The following is a 24,136-nucleotide window of genomic DNA, read 5'->3' on the forward strand; positions in this document are numbered from 1 at the left end:
TAAAAATCGCTATATCAGGGTAAATATGCATTAGTAAAAATCGCTACATTAGGTTAAATATGCATTAGTAAAAATCACTATGTCAGGGTAAATATGCATTAGTAAAAATCGCTATATCAGGGTAAATATGCATTAGTAAAAATCGCTACATTAGGTTAAATATGCATTAGTAAAAATCACTATGTCAGGGTAAATATGCATTAGTAAAAATCGCTATATCAGGGTAAATATGCATTAGTAAAAATCGCTACATTAGGTTAAATATGCATTAGTAAAAATCACTATGTCAGGGTAAATATGCATTAGTAAAAATCGCTATATTAGGTTAAATATGCATTAGTAAAAATCACTATGTCAGGGTAAATATGCATTAGTAAAAATCGCTATATTAGGTTAAATATGCATTAGTAAAAATCACTATATCAGGGTAAATATGCATTAGTAAAAATCGCTACATTAGGTTAAATATGCATTAGTAAAAATCACTATGTCAGGGTAAATATGCATTAGTAAAAATCGCTATATCAGGGTAAATATGCATTAGTAAAAATCGCTACATTAGGTTAAATATGCATTAGTAAAAATCACTATGTCAGGGTAAATATGCATTAGTAAAAATCGCTATATCAGGGTAAATATGCATTAGTAAAAATCGCTACATTAGGTTAAATATGCATTAGTAAAAATCACTATGTCAGGGTAAATATGCATTAGTAAAAATCGCTATATTAGGTTAAATATGCATTAGTAAAAATCACTATGTCAGGGTAAATATGCATTAGTAAAAATCGCTATATCAGGGTAAATATGCATTAGTAAAAATCGCTACATTAGGTTAAATATGCATTAGTAAAAATCACTATGTCAGGGTAAATATGCATTAGTAAAAATCGCTATATCAGGGTAAATATGCATTAGTAAAAATCGCTACATTAGGTTAAATATGCATTAGTAAAAATCACTATGTCAGGGTAAATATGCATTAGTAAAAATCGCTATATCAGGGTAAATATGCATTAGTAAAAATCGCTACATTAGGTTAAATATGCATTAGTAAAAATCACTATGTCAGGGTAAATATGCATTAGTAAAAATCGCTATATTAGGTTAAATATGCATTAGTAAAAATCACTATGTCAGGGTAAATATGCATTAGTAAAAATCGCTATATCAGGGTAAATATGCATTAGTAAAAATCGCTACATTAGGTTAAATATGCATTAGTAAAAATCACTATGTCAGGGTAAATATGCATTAGTAAAAATCGCTATATCAGGGTAAATATGCATTAGTAAAAATCGCTACATTAGGTTAAATATGCATTAGTAAAAATCACTATGTCAGGGTAAATATGCATTAGTAAAAATCGCTACATTAGGTTAAATATGCATTAGTAAAAATCACTATGTCAGGGTAAATATGCATTAGTAAAAATCGCTATATCAGGGTAAATATGCATTAGTAAAAATCGCTACATTAGGTTAAATATGCATTAGTAAAAATCACTATGTCAGGGTAAATATGCATTAGTAAAAATCGCTATATTAGGTTAAATATGCATTAGTAAAAATCACTATGTCAGGGTAAATATGCATTAGTAAAAATCGCTATATCAGGGTAAATATGCATTAGTAAAAATCGCTACATTAGGTTAAATATGCATTAGTAAAAATCACTATGTCAGGGTAAATATGCATTAGTAAAAATCGCTATATTAGGTTAAATATGCATTAGTAAAAATCACTATGTCAGGGTAAATATGCATTAGTAAAAATCGCTATATCAGGGTAAATATGCATTAGTAAAAATCGCTACATTAGGTTAAATATGCATTAGTAAAAATCACTATGTCAGGGTAAATATGCATTAGTAAAAATCGCTATATTAGGTTAAATATGCATTAGTAAAAATCACTATGTCAGGGTAAATATGCATTAGTAAAAATCGCTATATCAGGGTAAATATGCATTAGTAAAAATCGCTACATTAGGTTAAATATGCATTAGTAAAAATCACTATGTCAGGGTAAATATGCATTAGTAAAAATCGCTATATTAGGTTAAATATGCATTAGTAAAAATCACTATGTCAGGGTAAATATGCATTAGTAAAAATCGCTATATCAGGGTAAATATGCATTAGTAAAAATCGCTACATTAGGTTAAATATGCATTAGTAAAAATCACTATGTCAGGGTAAATATGCATTAGTAAAAATCGCTATATCAGGGTAAATATGCATTAGTAAAAATCGCTACATTAGGTTAAATATGCATTAGTAAAAATCACTATGTCAGGGTAAATATGCATTAGTAAAAATCGCTATATTAGGTTAAATATGCATTAGTAAAAATCACTATGTCAGGGTAAATATGCATTAGTAAAAATCGCTATATCAGGGTAAATATGCATTAGTAAAAATCGCTACATTAGGTTAAATATGCATTAGTAAAAATCACTATGTCAGGGTAAATATGCATTAGTAAAAATCGCTATATCAGGGTAAATATGCATTAGTAAAAATCGCTACATTAGGTTAAATATGCATTAGTAAAAATCACTATGTCAGGGTAAATATGCATTAGTAAAAATCGCTATATCAGGGTAAATATGCATTAGTAAAAATCGCTACATTAGGTTAAATATGCATTAGTAAAAATCACTATGTCAGGGTAAATATGCATTAGTAAAAATCGCTATATTAGGTTAAATATGCATTAGTAAAAATCGCTATATCAGGGTAAATATGCATTAGTAAAAATCGCTATATCAGGGTAAATATGCATTAGTAAAAATCGCTACATTAGGTTAAATATGCATTAGTAAAAATCACTATGTCAGGGTAAATATGCATTAGTAAAAATCGCTATATCAGGGTAAATATGCATTAGTAAAAATCGCTACATTAGGTTAAATATGCATTAGTAAAAATCGCTACATTAGGTTAAATATGCATTAGTAAAAATCGCTATATTAGGTTAAATATGCATTAGTAAAAATCGCTATATCAGGGTAAATATGCATTAGTAAAAATCGCTACATTAGGTTAAATATGCATTAGTAAAAATCGCTATATCAGGGTAAATATGCATTAGTAAAAATCGCTACATTAGGTTAAATATGCATTAGTAAAAATCACTATGTCAGGGTAAATATGCATTAGTAAAAATCGCTATATCAGGGTAAATATGCATTAGTAAAAATCGCTATATTAGGTTAAATATGCATTAGTAAAAATCGCTATATCAGGGTAAATATGCATTAGTAAAAATCACTATGTCAGGGTAAATATGCATTAGTAAAAATCGCTATATTAGGTTAAATATGCATTAGTAAAAATCACTATGTCAGGGTAAATATGCATTAGTAAAAATCGCTATATCAGGGTAAATATGCATTAGTAAAAATCGCTACATTAGGTTAAATATGCATTAGTAAAAATCACTATGTCAGGGTAAATATGCATTAGTAAAAATCGCTATATCAGGGTAAATATGCATTAGTAAAAATCGCTACATTAGGTTAAATATGCATTAGTAAAAATCACTATGTCAGGTTAAATATGCATTAGTAAAAATCGCTATATTAGGTTAAATATGCATTAGTAAAAATCGCTATATTAGGTTAAATATGCATTAGTAAAAATCGCTATATCAGGGTAAATATGCATTAGTAAAAATCACTATGTCAGGGTAAATATGCATTAGTAAAAATCGCTATATTAGGTTAAATATGCATTAGTAAAAATCACTATGTCAGGGTAAATATGCATTAGTAAAAATCGCTATATCAGGGTAAATATGCATTAGTAAAAATCGCTATATTAGGTTAAATATGCATTAGTAAAAATCGCTATATCAGGGTAAATATGCATTAGTAAAAATCACTATGTCAGGGTAAATATGCATTAGTAAAAATCGCTATATTAGGTTAAATATGCATTAGTAAAAATCGCTATATCAGGGTAAATATGCATTAGTAAAAATCACTATGTCAGGGTAAATATGCATTAGTAAAAATCGCTATATTAGGTTAAATATGCATTAGTAAAAATCACTATGTCAGGGTAAATATGCATTAGTAAAAATCACTATGTCAGGGTAAATATGCATTAGTAAAAATCGCTATATCAGGGTAAATATGCATTAGTAAAAATCGCTATATTAGGTTAAATATGCATTAGTAAAAATCGCTATATTAGGTTAAATATGCATTAGTAAAAATCGCTATATCAGGGTAAATATGCATTAGTAAAAATCACTATGTCAGGGTAAATATGCATTAGTAAAAATCGCTATATTAGGTTAAATATGCATTAGTAAAAATCACTATGTCAGGGTAAATATGCATTAGTAAAAATCGCTATATTAGGTTAAATATGCATTAGTAAAAATCGCTATATCAGGGTAAATATGCATTAGTAAAAATCACTATGTCAGGGTAAATATGCATTAGTAAAAATCGCTATATCAGGGTAAATATGCATTAGTAAAAATCGCTACATTAGGTTAAATATGCATTAGTAAAAATCACTATGTCAGGGTAAATATGCATTAGTAAAAATCGCTATATCAGGGTAAATATGCATTAGTAAAAATCGCTACATTAGGTTAAATATGCATTAGTAAAAATCACTATGTCAGGGTAAATATGCATTAGTAAAAATCGCTATATCAGGGTAAATATGCATTAGTAAAAATCGCTACATTAGGTTAAATATGCATTAGTAAAAATCACTATGTCAGGGTAAATATGCATTAGTAAAAATCGCTATATTAGGTTAAATATGCATTAGTAAAAATCGCTATATTAGGTTAAATATGCATTAGTAAAAATCGCTATATCAGGGTAAATATGCATTAGTAAAAATCGCTATATCAGGGTAAATATGCATTAGTAAAAATCGCTACATTAGGTTAAATATGCATTAGTAAAAATCACTATGTCAGGGTAAATATGCATTAGTAAAAATCGCTATATTAGGTTAAATATGCATTAGTAAAAATCGCTATATTAGGTTAAATATGCATTAGTAAAAATCGCTATATCAGGGTAAATATGCATTAGTAAAAATCGCTATATCAGAGTAAATATGCATTAGTAAAAATCGCTATATCAGGGTAAATATGCATTAGTAAAAATCGCTACATTAGGTTAAATATGCATTAGTAAAAATCACTATGTCAGGGTAAATATGCATTAGTAAAAATCGCTATATCAGGGTAAATATGCATTAGTAAAAATCGCTATATTAGGTTAAATATGCATTAGTAAAAATCGCTATATCAGGGTAAATATGCATTAGTAAAAATCACTATGTCAGGGTAAATATGCATTAGTAAAAATCGCTATATTAGGTTAAATATGCATTAGTAAAAATCACTATGTCAGGGTAAATATGCATTAGTAAAAATCGCTATATCAGGGTAAATATGCATTAGTAAAAATCGCTACATTAGGTTAAATATGCATTAGTAAAAATCACTATGTCAGGGTAAATATGCATTAGTAAAAATCGCTATATCAGGGTAAATATGCATTAGTAAAAATCGCTACATTAGGTTAAATATGCATTAGTAAAAATCACTATGTCAGGTTAAATATGCATTAGTAAAAATCGCTATATTAGGTTAAATATGCATTAGTAAAAATCGCTATATTAGGTTAAATATGCATTAGTAAAAATCGCTATATCAGGGTAAATATGCATTAGTAAAAATCACTATGTCAGGGTAAATATGCATTAGTAAAAATCGCTATATTAGGTTAAATATGCATTAGTAAAAATCACTATGTCAGGGTAAATATGCATTAGTAAAAATCGCTATATCAGGGTAAATATGCATTAGTAAAAATCGCTATATTAGGTTAAATATGCATTAGTAAAAATCGCTATATTAGGTTAAATATGCATTAGTAAAAATCGCTATATCAGGGTAAATATGCATTAGTAAAAATCACTATGTCAGGGTAAATATGCATTAGTAAAAATCGCTATATTAGGTTAAATATGCATTAGTAAAAATCACTATGTCAGGGTAAATATGCATTAGTAAAAATCACTATGTCAGGGTAAATATGCATTAGTAAAAATCGCTATATCAGGGTAAATATGCATTAGTAAAAATCGCTATATTAGGTTAAATATGCATTAGTAAAAATCGCTATATTAGGTTAAATATGCATTAGTAAAAATCGCTATATCAGGGTAAATATGCATTAGTAAAAATCACTATGTCAGGGTAAATATGCATTAGTAAAAATCGCTATATTAGGTTAAATATGCATTAGTAAAAATCACTATGTCAGGGTAAATATGCATTAGTAAAAATCACTATGTCAGGGTAAATATGCATTAGTAAAAATCGCTATATCAGGGTAAATATGCATTAGTAAAAATCACTATGTCAGGGTAAATATGCATTAGTAAAAATCGCTATATTAGGTTAAATATGCATTAGTAAAAATCACTATGTCAGGGTAAATATGCATTAGTAAAAATCACTATGTCAGGGTAAATATGCATTAGTAAAAATCACTATGTCAGGGTAAATATGCATTAGTAAAAATCGCTATATTAGGTTAAATATGCATTAGTAAAAATCGCTATATCAGGGTAAATATGCATTAGTAAAAATCACTATGTCAGGGTAAATATGCATTAGTAAAAATCGCTATATCAGGGTAAATATGCATTAGTAAAAATCGCTACATTAGGTTAAATATGCATTAGTAAAAATCACTATGTCAGGGTAAATATGCATTAGTAAAAATCGCTATATCAGGGTAAATATGCATTAGTAAAAATCGCTACATTAGGTTAAATATGCATTAGTAAAAATCACTATGTCAGGGTAAATATGCATTAGTAAAAATCGCTATATCAGGGTAAATATGCATTAGTAAAAATCGCTACATTAGGTTAAATATGCATTAGTAAAAATCACTATGTCAGGGTAAATATGCATTAGTAAAAATCGCTATATTAGGTTAAATATGCATTAGTAAAAATCGCTATATTAGGTTAAATATGCATTAGTAAAAATCGCTATATCAGGGTAAATATGCATTAGTAAAAATCGCTATATCAGGGTAAATATGCATTAGTAAAAATCGCTACATTAGGTTAAATATGCATTAGTAAAAATCACTATGTCAGGGTAAATATGCATTAGTAAAAATCGCTATATTAGGTTAAATATGCATTAGTAAAAATCGCTATATTAGGTTAAATATGCATTAGTAAAAATCGCTATATCAGGGTAAATATGCATTAGTAAAAATCGCTATATCAGAGTAAATATGCATTAGTAAAAATCGCTATATCAGGGTAAATATGCATTAGTAAAAATCGCTATATTAGGTTAAATATGCATTAGTAAAAATCGCTATATTAGGTTAAATATGCGTTAGTAAAAATCGCTATATTAGGTTAAATATGCATTAGTAAAAATCGCTATATCAGGGTAAATATGCATTAGTAAAAATCGCTACATTAGGTTAAATATGCATTAGTAAAAATCACTATGTCAGGGTAAATATGCATTAGTAAAAATCGCTATATCAGGGTAAATATGCATTAGTAAAAATCGCTACATTAGGTTAAATATGCATTAGTAAAAATCACTATGTCAGGGTAAATATGCATTAGTAAAAATCGCTATATTAGGTTAAATATGCATTAGTAAAAATCGCTATATCAGGGTAAATATGCATTAGTAAAAATCGCTATATTAGGTTAAATATGCATTAGTAAAAATCACTATGTCAGGGTAAATATGCATTAGTAAAAATCGCTATATCAGGGTAAATATGCATTAGTAAAAATCGCTATATTAGGTTAAATATGCATTAGTAAAAATCGCTATATTAGGTTAAATATGCATTAGTAAAAATCGCTATATCAGGGTAAATATGCATTAGTAAAAATCACTATGTCAGGGTAAATATGCATTAGTAAAAATCGCTATATTAGGTTAAATATGCATTAGTAAAAATCACTATGTCAGGGTAAATATGCATTAGTAAAAATCGCTATATCAGGGTAAATATGCATTAGTAAAAATCGCTACATTAGGTTAAATATGCATTAGTAAAAATCACTATGTCAGGGTAAATATGCATTAGTAAAAATCGCTATATCAGGGTAAATATGCATTAGTAAAAATCGCTACATTAGGTTAAATATGCATTAGTAAAAATCACTATGTCAGGGTAAATATGCATTAGTAAAAATCGCTATATTAGGTTAAATATGCATTAGTAAAAATCGCTATATTAGGTTAAATATGCATTAGTAAAAATCGCTATATCAGGGTAAATATGCATTAGTAAAAATCGCTATATCAGGGTAAATATGCATTAGTAAAAATCGCTACATTAGGTTAAATATGCATTAGTAAAAATCACTATGTCAGGGTAAATATGCATTAGTAAAAATCGCTATATTAGGTTAAATATGCATTAGTAAAAATCGCTATATTAGGTTAAATATGCATTAGTAAAAATCGCTATATCAGGGTAAATATGCATTAGTAAAAATCAATATATCAGAGTAAATATGCATTAGTAAAAATCGCTATATCAGGGTAAATATGCATTAGTAAAAATCGCTATATTAGGTTAAATATGCATTAGTAAAAATCGCTATATTAGGTTAAATATGCGTTAGTAAAAATCGCTATATTAGGTTAAATATGCATTAGTAAAAATCGCTATATCAGGGTAAATATGCATTAGTAAAAATCGCTACATTAGGTTAAATATGCATTAGTAAAAATCACTATGTCAGGGTAAATATGCATTAGTAAAAATCGCTACATTAGGTTAAATATGCATTAGTAAAAATCGCTACATTAGGTTAAATATGCATTAGTAAAAATCGCTATATCAGGGTAAATATGCATTAGTAAAAATCGCTACATTAGGTTAAATATGCATTAGTAAAAATCGCTATATCAGGGTAAATATGCATTAGTAAAAATCGCTACATTAGGTTAAATATGCATTAGTAAAAATCACTATGTCAGGGTAAATATGCATTAGTAAAAATCGCTATATCAGGGTAAATATGCATTAGTAAAAATCGCTACATTAGGTTAAATATGCATTAGTAAAAATCGCTATATTAGGTTAAATATGCATTAGTAAAAATCGCTATATCAGGGTAAATACGCATTAGTAAAAATCGCTATATCAGGGTAAATATGCATTAGAAAACATCGCTATATCAGGGTAAATAAGCATTAGTAAAAATCGCTATATTAGGTTAAATATGCATTAGAAAACATCGCTATATCAGGGTAAATATGCATTAGTAAAAATCGCTATATCAGGGTAAATACGCATTAGTAAAAATCGCTATATAAGGGTAAATATGCATTAGTAAAAATCGCTATATCAGGGTAAATATGCATTAGTAAAAATCGCTATATTAGGTTAAATATGCATTAGAAAACATCGCTATATCAGGGTAAATAAGCATTAGTAAAAATCGCTATATCAGGGTAAATACGCATTAGTAAAAATCGCTATATTAGGTTAAATATGCATTAGTAAAAATCGCTATATTAGGTTAAATATGCATTAGTAAACATCGCTATATACGGGTAAATATGCATTAGTAAAAATCGCTATATCAGGGTAAATACGCATTAGTAAAAATCGCTATATTAGGTTAAATATGCATTAGTAAAAATCGCTATATCAGGGTAAATATGCATTAGTAAAAATCGCTATATTAGGTTAAATATGCATTAGTAAAAATCACTATGTCAGGGTAAATATGCATTAGTAAAAATCGCTATATCAGAGTAAATACGCATTAGTAAAAATCGCTATATTAGGTTAAATATGCATTAGTAAAAATCGCTATATCAGGGTAAATACGCATTAGTAAAAATCGCTATATAAGGGTAAATATGCATTAGTAAAAATCGCTATATCAGGGTAAATATGCATTAGTAAAAATCGCTATATTAGGTTAAATATGCATTAGTAAAAATCGCTATATCAGGGTAAATATGCATTAGTAAAAATCGCTATATTAGGGTAAATACGCATTAGTAAAAATCGCTATATTAGGTTAAATATGCATTAGTAAAAATCACTATGTCAGGGTAAATATGCATTAGTAAAAATCGCTATATCAGGGTAAATATGCATTAGTAAAAATCGCTATATCAGGGTAAATACGCATTAGTAAAAATCACTATATTAGGTTAAATATGCATTAGTAAAAATCACTATGTCAGGGTAAATATGCATTAGTAAAAATCACTATATCAGGGTAAATATGCATTAGTAAAAATCGCTATATCAGGGTAAATATGCATTAGTAAAAATCGCTATATCAGGGTAAATACGCATTAGTAAAAATCGCTATATTAGGTTAAATATGCATTAGTAAAAATCGCTATATTAGGTTAACTATGCATTAGTAAAAATCGCTATATCAGGGTAAATATGCATTAGTAAAAATCGCTATATCAGGGTAAATATGCATTAGTAAAAATCGCTATATTAGGGTAAATACGCATTAGTAAAAATCGCTATATTAGGTTAAATATGCATTAGTAAAAATCACTATGTCAGGGTAAATATGCATTAGTAAAAATCGCTATATCAGGGTAAATATGCATTAGTAAAAATCGCTATATTAGGTTAAATATGCATTAGTAAAAATCGCTATATTAGGTTAAATATGCATTAGTAAAAATCGCTATATCAGGGTAAATATGCATTAGTAAAAATCGCTATATCAGGGTAAATATGCATTAGTAAAAATCGCTATATTAGGTTAAATATGCATTAGTAAAAATCGCTATATTAGGTTAAATATGCATTAGTAAAAATCGCTATATCAGGGTAAATATGCATTAGTAAAAATCGCTATATCAGGGTAAATATGCATTAGTAAAAATTGCTATATTAGGTTAAATATGCATTTGTAAAAATCGCTATATTAGGTTAAATATGCATTAGTAAAAATCGCTATATTAGGTTAAATATGCATTAGTAAAAATCGCTATATCAGGTTAAATATGCATTAGTAAAAATCGCTATATCAGGGTAAATATGCATTAGTAAAAATCGCTATATCAGGTTAAATATGCATTAGTAAAAATCGCTATATCAGGTTAAATATGCATTAGTAAAAATCGCTATATCAGGGTAAATATGCATTAGTAAAAATCGCTACATTAGGTTAAATATGCATTAGTAAAAATCACTATGTCAGGGTAAATATGCATTAGTAAAAATCGCTATATCAGGGTAAATATGCATTAGTAAAAATCGCTATATTAGGTTAAATATGCATTAGTAAAAATCGCTACATTAGGTTAAATATGCATTAGTAAAAATCACTATGTCAGGGTAAATATGCATTAGTAAAAATCGCTATATCAGGGTAAATACGCATTAGTAAAAATCGCTGTATTAGGTTAAATATGCATTAGTAAAAATCGCTATATCAGGGTAAATACGCATTAGTAAAAATCGCTATATAAGGGTAAATATGCATTAGTAAAAATCGCTATATCAGGGTAAATATGCATTAGTAAAAATCGCTATATTAGGGTAAATATGCATTAGAAAAAATCGCTATATCAGGGTAAATATGCATTAGTAAAAATCGCTATATTAGGGTAAATACGCATTAGTAAAAATCGCTATATTAGGTTAAATATGCATTAGTAAAAATCACTATGTCAGGGTAAATATGCATTAGTAAAAATCGCTATATCAGGGTAAATATGCATTAGTAAAAATCGCTATATTAGGTTAAATATGCATTAGTAAAAATCGCTATATTAGGTTAAATATGCATTAGTAAAAATCGCTATATCAGGGTAAATATGCATTAGTAAAAATCGCTATATCAGGGTAAATATGCATTAGTAAAAATCGCTATATCAGGGTAAATATGCATTAGTAAAAATCGCTATATTAGGTTAAATATGCATTAGTAAAAATCGCTATATTAGGTTAAATATGCATTAGTAAAAATCGCTATATTAGGTTAAATATGCATTAGTAAAAATCGCTATATCAGGGTAAATATGCATTAGTAAAAATCGCTACATTAGGTTAAATATGCATTAGTAAAAATCACTATGTCAGGGTAAATATGCATTAGTAAAAATCGCTATATCAGGGTAAATATGCATTAGTAAAAATCGCTATATCAGGTTAAATATGCATTAGTAAAAATCGCTATATCAGGGTAAATATGCATTAGTAAAAATCGCTATATTAGGTTAAATATGCATTAGTAAAAATCACTATGTAAGGGTAAATATGCATTAGTAAAAATCGCTATATTAGGTTAAATATGCATTAGTAAAAATCACTATGTCAGGGTAAATATGCATTAGTAAAAATCGTTATATAAGGGTAAATATGCATTAGTAAAAATCGCTATATTAGGTTAAATATGCATTAGTAAAAATCACTATGTCAGGGTAAATATGCATTAGTAAAAATCGCTATATCAGGGTAAATATGCATTAGTAAAAATCGCTATAATAGGTTAAATATGCATTAGTAAAAATCGCTATATTAGGTTAAATATGCATTAGTAAAAATCGCTATATCAGGGTAAATACGCATTAGTAAAAATCGCTATATTAGGGTAAATATGCATTAGTAAAAATCGCTATATCAGGGTAAATATGCATTAGTAAAAATCGCTATATTAGGTGTAATATTCATTAGTAAAAATCGATATATCAGGGTAAATATGCATTAGTAAAAATCGCTATATCAGGGTAAATACGCATTAGTAAAAATCGCTATATTAGGTTAAATATGCATTAGTAAAAATCGCTATATTAGGTTAAATATGCATTAGTAAAAATCGCTATATCAGGGTAAATATGCATTAGTAAAAATCGCTATATCAGGGTAAATACGCATTAGTAAAAATCACTATATTAGGTTAAATATGCATTAGTAAAAATCGCTATATCAGGGTAAATATGCATTAGTAAAAATCGCTATATCAGGGTAAATACGCATTAGTAAAAATCGCTATATTAGGTTAAATATGCATTAGTAAAAATCGCTACATTAGGTTAAATATGCATTAGTAAAAATCACTATGTCAGGGTAAATACGCATTAGTAAAAATCATTATATCAGGGTAAATACGCATTAGTAAAAATCGCTATATTAGGTTAAATATGCATTAGTAAAAATCGCTATATTAGGTTAAATATGCATTAGTAAAAATCGCTATATCAGGGTAAATATGCATTAGTAAAAATCGCTATATCAGGGTAAATACGCATTAGTAAAAATCGCTATATCAGGGTAAATATGCATTAGTAAAAATCGCTATATTAGGTTAAATATGCATTAGTAAAAATCGCTATATTAGGGTAAATATGCATTAGTAAAAATCGCTATATTAGGTTAAATATGCATTAGTAAAAATCGCTATATTAGGTTAAATATGCATTAGTAAAAATCGCTATATTAGGTTAAATATGCATTAGTAAAAATCGCTATATTAGGGTAAATATGCATTAGTAAAAATCGCTATATCAGGGTAAATACGCATTAGTAAAAATCGCTATATCAGGGTAAATATGCATTAGTAAAAATCGCTATATTAGGTTAAATATGCATTAGTAAAAATCGCTATATTAGGTTAAATATGCATTAGTAAAAATCGCTATATTAGGGTAAATATGCATTAGTAAAAATCGCTATATCAGGGTAAATATGCATTAGTAAAAATCGCTATATTAGGTTAAATATGCATTAGTAAAAATCGCTATATTAGGTTAAATATGCATTAGTAAAAATCGCTATATTAGGTTAAATATGCATTAGTAAAAATCGCTATATTAGGGTAAATATGCATTAGTAAAAATCGCTATATTAGGTTAAATATGCATTAGTAAAAATCGCTATATTAGGTTAAATATGCATTAGTAAAAATCGCTATATTAGGTTAAATATGCATTAGTAAAAATCGCTATATTAGGGTAAATATGCATTAGTAAAAATCGCTATATCAGGGTAAATACGCATTAGTAAAAATCGCTATATCAGGGTAAATATGCATTAGTAAAAATCGCTATATTAGGTTAAATATGCATTAGTAAAAATCGCTATATTAGGTTAAATATGCATTAGTAAAAATCGCTATATCAGGGTAAATATGCATTAGTAAAAATCGCTATATCAGGGTAAATATGCATTAGTAAAAATCGCTATATCAGGGTAAATATGCATTAGTAAAAATCGCTATATTAGGTTAAATATGCATTAGTAAAAATCGCTATATTAGGTTAAATATGCATTAGTAAAAATCGCTATATTAGGTTAAATATGCATTAGTAAAAATCGCTATATCAGGGTAAATATGCATTAGTAAAAATCGCTATATCAGGGTAAATACGCATTAGTAAAAATCGCTATATCAGGTTAAATATGCATTAGTAAAAATCGCTATATCAGGGTAAATATGCATTAGTAAAAATCGCTATATCAGGGTAAATATGCATTAGTAAAAATCGCTATATTAGGTTAAATATGCATTAGTAAAAATCGCTATATTAGGTTAAATATGCATTAGTAAACATCGTTATATTAGGTTAAATATGCATTAGTAAAAATCGCTATATCAGGGTAAATATGCATTAGTAAAAATCGCTATATCAGGGTAAATATGCATTAGTAAAAATCGCTATATCAGGGTAAATATGCATTAGTAAACATCGCTATATCAGGGTAAATACGCATTAGTAAAAATCGCTATATTAGGTTAAATATGCATTAGTAAAAATCGCTATATCAGGTTAAATATGCATTAGTAAAAATCGCTATATCAGGGTAAATATGCATTAGTAAACATCGCTATATCAGGGTAAATACGCATTAGTAAAAATCGCTATATTAGGTTAAATATGCATTAGTAAAAATCGCTATATTAGGTTAAATATGCATTAGTAAAAATCGCTATATCAGGGTAAATATGCATTAGTAAAAATCACTATATCAGGTAAAATATGCATTAGTAAAAATCACTATATCAGGTTAAATATGCGTTAGTAAAAATCGCTATATCAGGTTAAATATGCATTAGTAAAAATCGCTATATGAGGTTAAATATGCGTTAGTAAAAATCGCTGTATCAGGTTTAATATGCGTTAATAAAAATCGCTATATCAGGTTTAATATGCGTTAGTAAAAATCACTATATCGGGTTAAATATTCGTTAGTAAAAATCACTATATCAGGTTAAATATGCATTAGTAAAAATCGCTATATCACGTTTAATATTCATTAGTAAAAATCACTATATAAGGTTAAATATTCATTAGTAAAAATCACTATATTAGATTAAATATGCGTTAGTAAAAATCGCTATATCAGGTTAAATATGCGTTAGTAAAAATCGCTATATCAGGTTAAATATGCGTTAGTAAGAATGACTATATCAGGTGTAATATGCGTTAGTAAAAATGACAATATTAGGTTTTAATGTGCGTTAGTAAAAATTACTGTATCAGGTTAAATAGGCGTTAGTAAAAATTACTATATTAGGTTAAATATGCATTAGTAAAAATCGCTATATCAGGGTAAATATGCATTAGTAAACATCGCTATATCAGGGTAAATACGCATTAGTAAAAATCGCTATATTAGGTTAAATATGCATTAGTAAAAATCGCTATATTAGATTAAATATGCATTAGTAAAAATCGCTATATCAGGGTAAATATGCATTAGTAAAAATCACTATATCAGGTAAAATATGCATTAGTAAAAATCACTATATCAGGTTAAATATGCGTTAGTAAAAATCGCTATATCAGGTTAAATATGCATTAGTAAAAATCGCTATATGAGGTTAAATATGCGTTAGTAAAAATCGCTGTATCAGGTTTAATATGCGTTAATAAAAATCGCTATATCAGGTTTAATATGCGTTAGTAAAAATCACTATATCGGGTTAAATATTCGTTAGTAAAAATCACTATATCAGGTTAAATATGCATTAGTAAAAATCGCTATATCACGTTTAATATTCATTAGTAAAAATCACTATATAAGGTTAAATATTCATTAGTAAAAATCACTATATTAGATTAAATATGCGTTAGTAAAAATCGCTATATCAGGTTAAATATGCGTTAGTAAAAATCGCTATATCAGGTTAAATATGCGTTAGTAAGAATGACTATATCAGGTGTAATATGCGTTAGTAAAAATGACAATATTAGGTTTTAATGTGCGTTAGTAAAAATTACTGTATCAGGTTAAATAGGCGTTAGTAAAAATTACTATATTAGGTTAAATATGCATTAGTAAAAATCGCTATATCAGGTTAAATATGCGTTAGTAAAAATCGCTATATCAGGTTAAATATGCGTTAGTAAAAATGACTATATCAGGTTTCATATGCGTTAGTAAAAATTACTATATCAGGTTAAATATGCGTTAGTAAAAATGACTATATCAGGTTAAATATGCGTTAGTAATAATCACTATATCAGGTTAAATATGCGTTAGTCCTGTAATATAATGAAACCAACTCTTTCACCAGTTTTAGATATGCAGTTTTATTACTCACCACTTATCGTAACAATCACAGTGTAGTATCTGTTGCGGCATTAACCATCTTGGCACAGAAGTCTTGCTTACTGAAGATTCGCCTCGTGGATCAGAGTAATGGTTCTGTTTGATCCTATAATTTCATAATATTTGTTTGATTAACGGCAACAATATATCAAGTTGGTATTGAATGGAAAAGACAATCAATACGTGATAATATTAGCAAGAAAAATAAAAGTTGAATGAAATAGAGCATGCATTAGTAAAGAGTAAAATATTACTGAAAAATCTTTCTGAGCGCAGAACTCATTCTATATGTAGTAAAAAATAAAAGGTTATAATATTTTATTAAACATAATCTCAGCATGTACCTCTTCCTTTCGGGATTGGTTAATGTCTAAGACGCTCCTGACTGAAAATGTCGAGATGTCTCATCACAGAAATGTGTGCACTGAAGTTAAGAAAGATTTTGGTTTGTTGTTTTTATTTTACGGCATATCAACCCTTTTCGGGTTATTTAATGCCGAATCCAAAGATTTTGAAGAAAAAATTTTTTAATAGAATATATTTGTTGTTTTCACGTCAGTTTCTATTTAACCCATAGTTGGCCCCCTAACAGGTACTACCACTCCGAGTCAGAGTGGACTTGGGAGCAATGGTAATTAAAGGGAGGCTCCACACTCCCCAAAGCCCACAAGCTGGGGCCTCACCACTGGATATAGTTTAAGGTCATATCAAGGACCCCCATTGAGGGACATTTACCCTCTGCAGGGGGCAGTCAGCGTATTCTAATGCCACACCGACAGGGCCGAAGTTAAGAAAGAGTATTTTGCGTGGAAAATGAAGTTTGAAATATAATTTTTTGCTGTCTAAAACACAAATTAGAAATAGTATTGTCGTTGGTCTGAAACAAAAGTTTGTAATAGTATTGTCTTTGGCCTGAAACACAGATAAGAAATTGTATTGTCGTTGGTTTGAAAGACCAATTAGAAATATTATTGTTGTTAGCATGAAACACAAATTAGAAATAGTATTGTCGTTGGTCTGAAACACAAATTAGAAATAGTATTGTTGTTGGCCTGAAAAAATAATAAGAAATAGTATTGTTGTTGGTCTGAAACACAAATTAGAAATAGTATTGTTGTTGGCCTGAAACAGAAATTAGAAATAGTGTTGTCGTTGGTCTAAAACACCAAATTAGAAATAGTATTGTTTTTTCTTGAAAAACAAATTAAAAATAGTATTGTCGTTTGTCTGAAACACAAATTAAAAATAGTATTGTCATTGGTCTAAAACACAAATTAGAAATAGTATTGTTAGTCTGAAACACAAATTAGAAATAGTATTATTTTGTCTTGAAACACTAATTAGAAATAGTATTGTTAGACTGAAACACAAATTAGAAATAGTATTGTTTTGTTTTGAAACATAATTTAGAAACAGTATTGTCGTTGGTATGAAACTCAAATTAGAATAAATTATGTTGGTCTGAAACAAAAATTAGAAATAGTATGGACGTTGGCCTGAAACACAAATTAGAAAAGTATTGTTGTTGGTCTGAAACACAAATTAGAAATAGTATTCTTTTGTCTTGAAAAACAAACAGAAATAGTATTGTCGTTGGTCTGGAACACAAATTAGAAATAGTATTGTCATTGGCCTAAAACAGAAATTAGAAATAGTATTGTTAGTCAAAAACACAAATTAGAAATAGTATTGTTTTGTCTTGAAACACAATTTAGAACAGTATTGTCGTTGGTATGAAATTAGAATAAGTTATGTTGGTCTGAAACACAAATTAGAAATAGTATTGTCGTTTGTCTGAAACACAAATTAGAAATAGTATTGTTGGTCTGAAACGCAAATTTGAAATAGTATTGTCGTTGGTGTGAAACACAAATTAGAAATAGTATTGTTGGTTTAAAGCACAAATTAGAAATACTATTGTCTTTGTCTTGAAATACAAACTAGAAATAGGTTTATCGTTGGTCTGAAACACAAATTAGAAATAGTATTGTTTGTCCGAAACACAAATAAGAAACAGTATTTTCGTTGTTTTGAGACACAAATTAGAAATAGTAGTGTCGTTAGTCTGAAACACAGATAAGAAATAGTATTGTTGGTCTGAAACACAATTAGAAATAGTAGTGTCCTTGTCCTGAAGCACAAATAAGAAATAGGTGTGTCTTTGGTCGGAAAAACAAATTAGAAATAGTATTGTTGGTCTGAAAATAAAATTAGAAATAGTATTGTGTTTGTCTTGAAACACGAATTAGGAATAGGTGTGTCGTTTGTCTGAAACACAAATTAGACATGGTATTCTTGGTCTGCAACACAAATTAGAAACAGTATTGTCGTTGTATTGAAATACATATAAGGAATAGTATTGTGGTTAGTCTGAAACACAAATTAGAAATAGTATTATGGTCTGAAACACAAATAAGAAACAGTAGTGTCGTGGTTTTGAAGCACAAATTAGAAATAGTAGTGTCGTTAGTCTGAAACAATAATTAGAAATAGTATTGTTGGTCTGAAACACGAATTAGAAATAGTGGTGTCCTCGTCCTGAAACACAAATTAGAAATAGGTTTGTCGTTGTCTTAAAAAACAAATTAGAAATAATATTGTCTTTGGCCTGGAACACAAATTAGAAGTAGTATTATCATTGTCTTGAAACAAAAATTACAAATATTATTGTTGGTCTGAAACACAAATTAGAAATAGTATTGTTTGTCTGAAACACAAATTAGAAATAGTATTGTAGGTCTGAAACACAAATTATAAATAGTATTGTGTTTGTCTTGAAACACAATTTAGAAATAGTATTGTCTTTGTCTTGAAATACAAATTAGAAATAGTATTGTCTTTGTCTTGAAATACAAATTAGAAATAGTATTCTCGTTAGTATGAAACACAAATTAAAGATAGTATTGGTGTCTGTCTGGAACACAGATTAGAAATAGTATTGTTGGTCTAAACACAAATTAGAGACAGTATTGTCTGTGTCTAGAAACACAAATTAGAAATACTATTGTTGGTGTGAAACAAAAATTAGAAATATTATTGTCTTTGTCTTGAAACACAAATTAGGAATATGTTTGTTGTTTGTCTGAAACACAAATTAGACATAGTATTGTTGGTCTGAAACACAAATTAGAAACAGTATTGTCTTTGTCTTGAAACACAAATTAGAAATAGGTTTTTCGTTGGTCGGAAACACAAATTAGAAATAGTATTGTTAGTCTGAAACACAAACTAGAAACAGTATTGTCGTTTTCTTGAAACACAAATTAGAAATAAGTTTGTCGTTGGTCGGAAACACAAATTAGAAATAGTAGTGCCGTTGGTCTGAAACACAAATTAGAGATAGTATTGTTGGTCTAGCACACAAATTAGAAATAGTAGTTTCCTTGTCTTTAAACACAAATAAGAAATAGGTTTGTCGTTGTCTTTAAACGCGAATTAGAAATAGGATTGTCTTATGCCTGGAACACAAATTAGAAATAGTATTGTCTTTGTCTTGAAACACAAATTAGAGATAGTATGTTTGGTCTGAAACACAAATTAGAAATAGTATTGTCTTGTGTCTTAAACACAAATTAGAAATAGTATTGTCGTTTGCATGAAACACAAATTATAAATAGTATTGTTGATCTGAAACAAAATCATAAATTGTATTGTTGGTATGAAACAAAAATTAGAAATAGGTTTGTCGTTTGTCTGAAACACAAAATAAACATAGTACTTTTGGTCTTAAATACAAATTAGAAACAGTATTGTCGTTGTCTTGAGACACAAATTAGAAATAGTATTGCGGTTAGTCTGAAACACAAATTAGAAATTGTATTGTTGGCCTGAAACACAAATTAGAAACAGTATTGTCGTTGTTTTGAGACACAAATTAGAAATAGGTTAGAACCACAAATTAGAAAAAGTAGTTTCTTTTCTTGAAATAATATTGTCTTTGTCTTTAAACAGAAATGAGAAATAGTATTGTACTTGGTCTTGAAACACAAATTAGAAATAGTATTGTTGGTCCTAAACAGAAATTAGAAATAATATTGTCGTCGTCTGTAAACACTAATTAGAAATGGCATTGTCTTTTGCGTGGAACAAAAATTTGAAATAGCATTGTATTTGTCTTGAAACACAAATTAGAAATAGTATTGTTTGTCTGAAACACAAATTAAACATAGAATTTTATTTGGTCTTAAACATCAATTAGAAATAGTATTGTTGTTTGCATGAAACACAAATTAGAAATAGTATTGTTGTTAGCATGTAACACAAATAAAAAATAGTATCGTCGTTAGTCTGAAACACAAATTAGAAATAGTATTGCGTTCGTCTTGAAACACAAATTAGAAATAGTATTGTTGGTCGGAAACACAAATTAGAAACTGTATTGTCGTTGACTTGAAGCAGAAATAAGAAATAGTATTGTCGTTTGTCTGAAACACAAATTAGAAATAGCATTGTTGGTCTGAAACAAAAATTAGAAATAGTTTTGTCTTTTGCCTGGAACACAAATTAGAAATAATATTGTCTTTGTCTTGAAACATAAATTAGAAATAGTATTGTTGGTCTAATACACAAAATAGAAATAATAATGGGTTTGTCTTGAAACACAAATTAGAAACAGCAATGTGGTTTGTTTGAAACACAAATTAGAAATAGTATTATCGTTGGCCTGACCCACAAATTAGAAATAGTATTGTCGGGTGCCTGACCCACAAATTAGAAATAGTATTGTCTTTGTCTTGAAACACAAAGTAGAAATAGTATTGTCTTTGTCTTGAAACACATATCAGAAATAGGTTTGTCGTTGGCTTGAAACACAAATTAGAAATAGTATTGTTTGTCTGAAACACAAATTAGAAATAGTATTGTCGTTAGTTTGGAACACAAATTAGAAATAGTATTGTCCTTGGCTTGAAACACAAATTAGAAACAGTATTGTCTTTGTCTCCAAACACAAATTAGAAATAGTATTATCTTTGTCTTGAAACACAAATTAGAAATAGTAGTGGGTTTGTCTTGAAACACAAATTAGAAATAGGTGTGTCGTTGGTCGGAAACACAAATTAGAAATAGTAGTGTCGTTGGTCGGAAACACAAATTAGAAATAGTAGTGTCGTTAATTAGAAATAGTATTGTATTTGGCCTGGAGCACAAATTAGAAATAGTATTTTCTTTGTCTTGAAACAGAAATTAGAAATAGTATTGTTGGCCTGAAACACAAATTAGAAATAGTATTGTTGTTAGCATGAAACACAAATTAGAAATATTATTGCCTTTGGTCTGAAACACAAATTAGAAATAGTAGTGTCTTCGTCTTGAAACACACATTAGAAATAGGCCCATAAGAGTAGTGGTCGATGGACAAAAATCAGAGGCCTGTAGTATTAATGCTGGAGTCCCTCAAGGTTCAACACTGGGCCCAACTCTCTTCCTTATCTACATCAATGATCTCCCTAAACACATACTTAAATCATTCGTTGACATCTATGCTGATGACACGACCATCTACGGCAAAACATCAAAGGCTGTAAATGACAAAGTTCTCTCTGATTCTCTCTCCTCTGATCTCGAGCGCGTGATTCAGTGGGGGAAGACGTGGCTGGTTACCTTTAGTGCATCTTAAACCAAACTCCTATCTTTACATCATCAACGCTCTGATCCCCATCTGGCATCAATTGAAATGGATGGCTCTCGTCTGGGAGTAACCCCATGTTTTGATAAGCTTCTGGGGTTTTTCTTTACTCCTGATCTGAAATGGAACACGTACATCAAGTCTGTTGCCAAGGTCGCTGGAAAGATTGTGGGATCCTTCTACCGCTCCAGAAGATATCTCACTACTGATGCAATTCTCTATCTATATAAAAGCCAAGTACGTCCAAGGATGGAATATTGCTGCCATATCTGGGCAGGAGCTGCTAAAAGCAGCATATCCTGCCTTGACAGAGTACAAAATAGACTTCGTGGCTTAGTGGGGAACGCCCTTTTCTCTACCCTGCAACCTCTCTCCCACAGAAGAGACGTTGCGAGCCTATCTTTGTTTTATCGTTATTTCCATGGCAGGTGCTCGTCTGAACTCCAATCTCTGGTCCCCCCTCGCCAATCTTTCATGAAATACACCCGTCTAGCTGAATCCACTGTGAAAAATTTTCCCCACTCTTTAACTGTGACTAAATCAAAACGTAGATTACATGAACAAATCTTCTTTCTCAGAACTGCACGCCCGTAGAACTCTGTTCCGTCTGCCTGCTTCCCACCTTACTACAACCTGGATGTCTTCAAGTCCAAAGTAAACAAATTCCTTATGAATCACCCTAAAGTGAATACTTCATTAAACCTCCACACTAACGTACTGTACTTGCAATAACCCTTATCCTTGAGTTGCTTCCGGGCCTTCATAAGCAGTGACCACCGTGTAAAAAAATAAATAGGTTTGTCGTTGTCTTGAAACACAAATAAGAAATAGTATTGTCTTTGGTCTGGAACACAAATTAGAAACAGCATTGTCTTTGTCTTGAAAAACAAATTAGAAATAGTATTGTTGGTCTGAAACACAAATTAGAAATAGTATTGTCTTTGGTCTGAAACACAAATTAGAAACTGTATTGTTGTTAGCATGAAATACAAATTAGAGATAGTATTATTGATCTGAAACACAAATTAGAAATAGTATTCTCTATGTCTATAAACACAAATTAGAAATAGTATTGTCTTTGTCTATAAACACAAATTAGAAATAGTATTGCCTTTGGTCTGAAACACAAATTAGAAACATTATTGCCTTTGTCTTGAAGCACAAATTAGAAATAGTATTGTCTTTGGCCTGACACACGAATTAGAAATAGTATTGTCTTTGTTTTGAAACACCAATTAGAAATAGTATTGTCGCTGGTCTGAAACACAAATTAGAAATAGTATTGTCTTTGTCTTGAAACACAAATTAGAAATAGCATTGTCGTTGGTCTTAAACACAAATTAGAAATAGTATTGTCTTTGGCCCGAAACATAAATTAGAAATAGTATTGTCTTTGTCTTGAAACACAAATTAGAAATAGTATTGTTGGTCTGAAACACAAATTAGAAATAGCATTGTCTTTGGTCTGAAACACAAATTAGAAATAGCATTGTCTTTGTCTTGAAACACAAATAAGAAATAGTATTGTTGGTCTGAAACACAAATTAGAAATTATATTGTTGTTAGCATGAAATACAAATTAGAGATAGTATCATTGATCTAAAACACAAATGAGAGATAGTATTGTCTTTGTTTTGAAACACAAATTAGAAATAGCATGGTGTTTGGCCTGAAACACAAATTAGAAATAGTATTGTCTGTCTTGAAACACAAATTAGAAATAGCATTGTCTTTGGACTGAAACACAAATTAGAAATAGTATTGTCTTTGGCCTGAAACATAAATTAGAAATAGTATTGTCTTTGTCTTGAAACACAAATTAGAAATAGTATTGTTGTCTGAAACACAAATTAGAAATAGTATTGTCTTTGGTCTGAAACACAAATTAGAAATAGTATTGTATTTGTCTTGAAAC

Source organism: Euprymna scolopes, chromosome 19, assembly GCF_053919585.1.
Source record: "Euprymna scolopes isolate OS-2025 chromosome 19, ASM5391958v1, whole genome shotgun sequence".
In the NCBI taxonomy this organism is placed as follows: Eukaryota; Metazoa; Mollusca; class Cephalopoda; order Sepiida; family Sepiolidae; genus Euprymna; species Euprymna scolopes.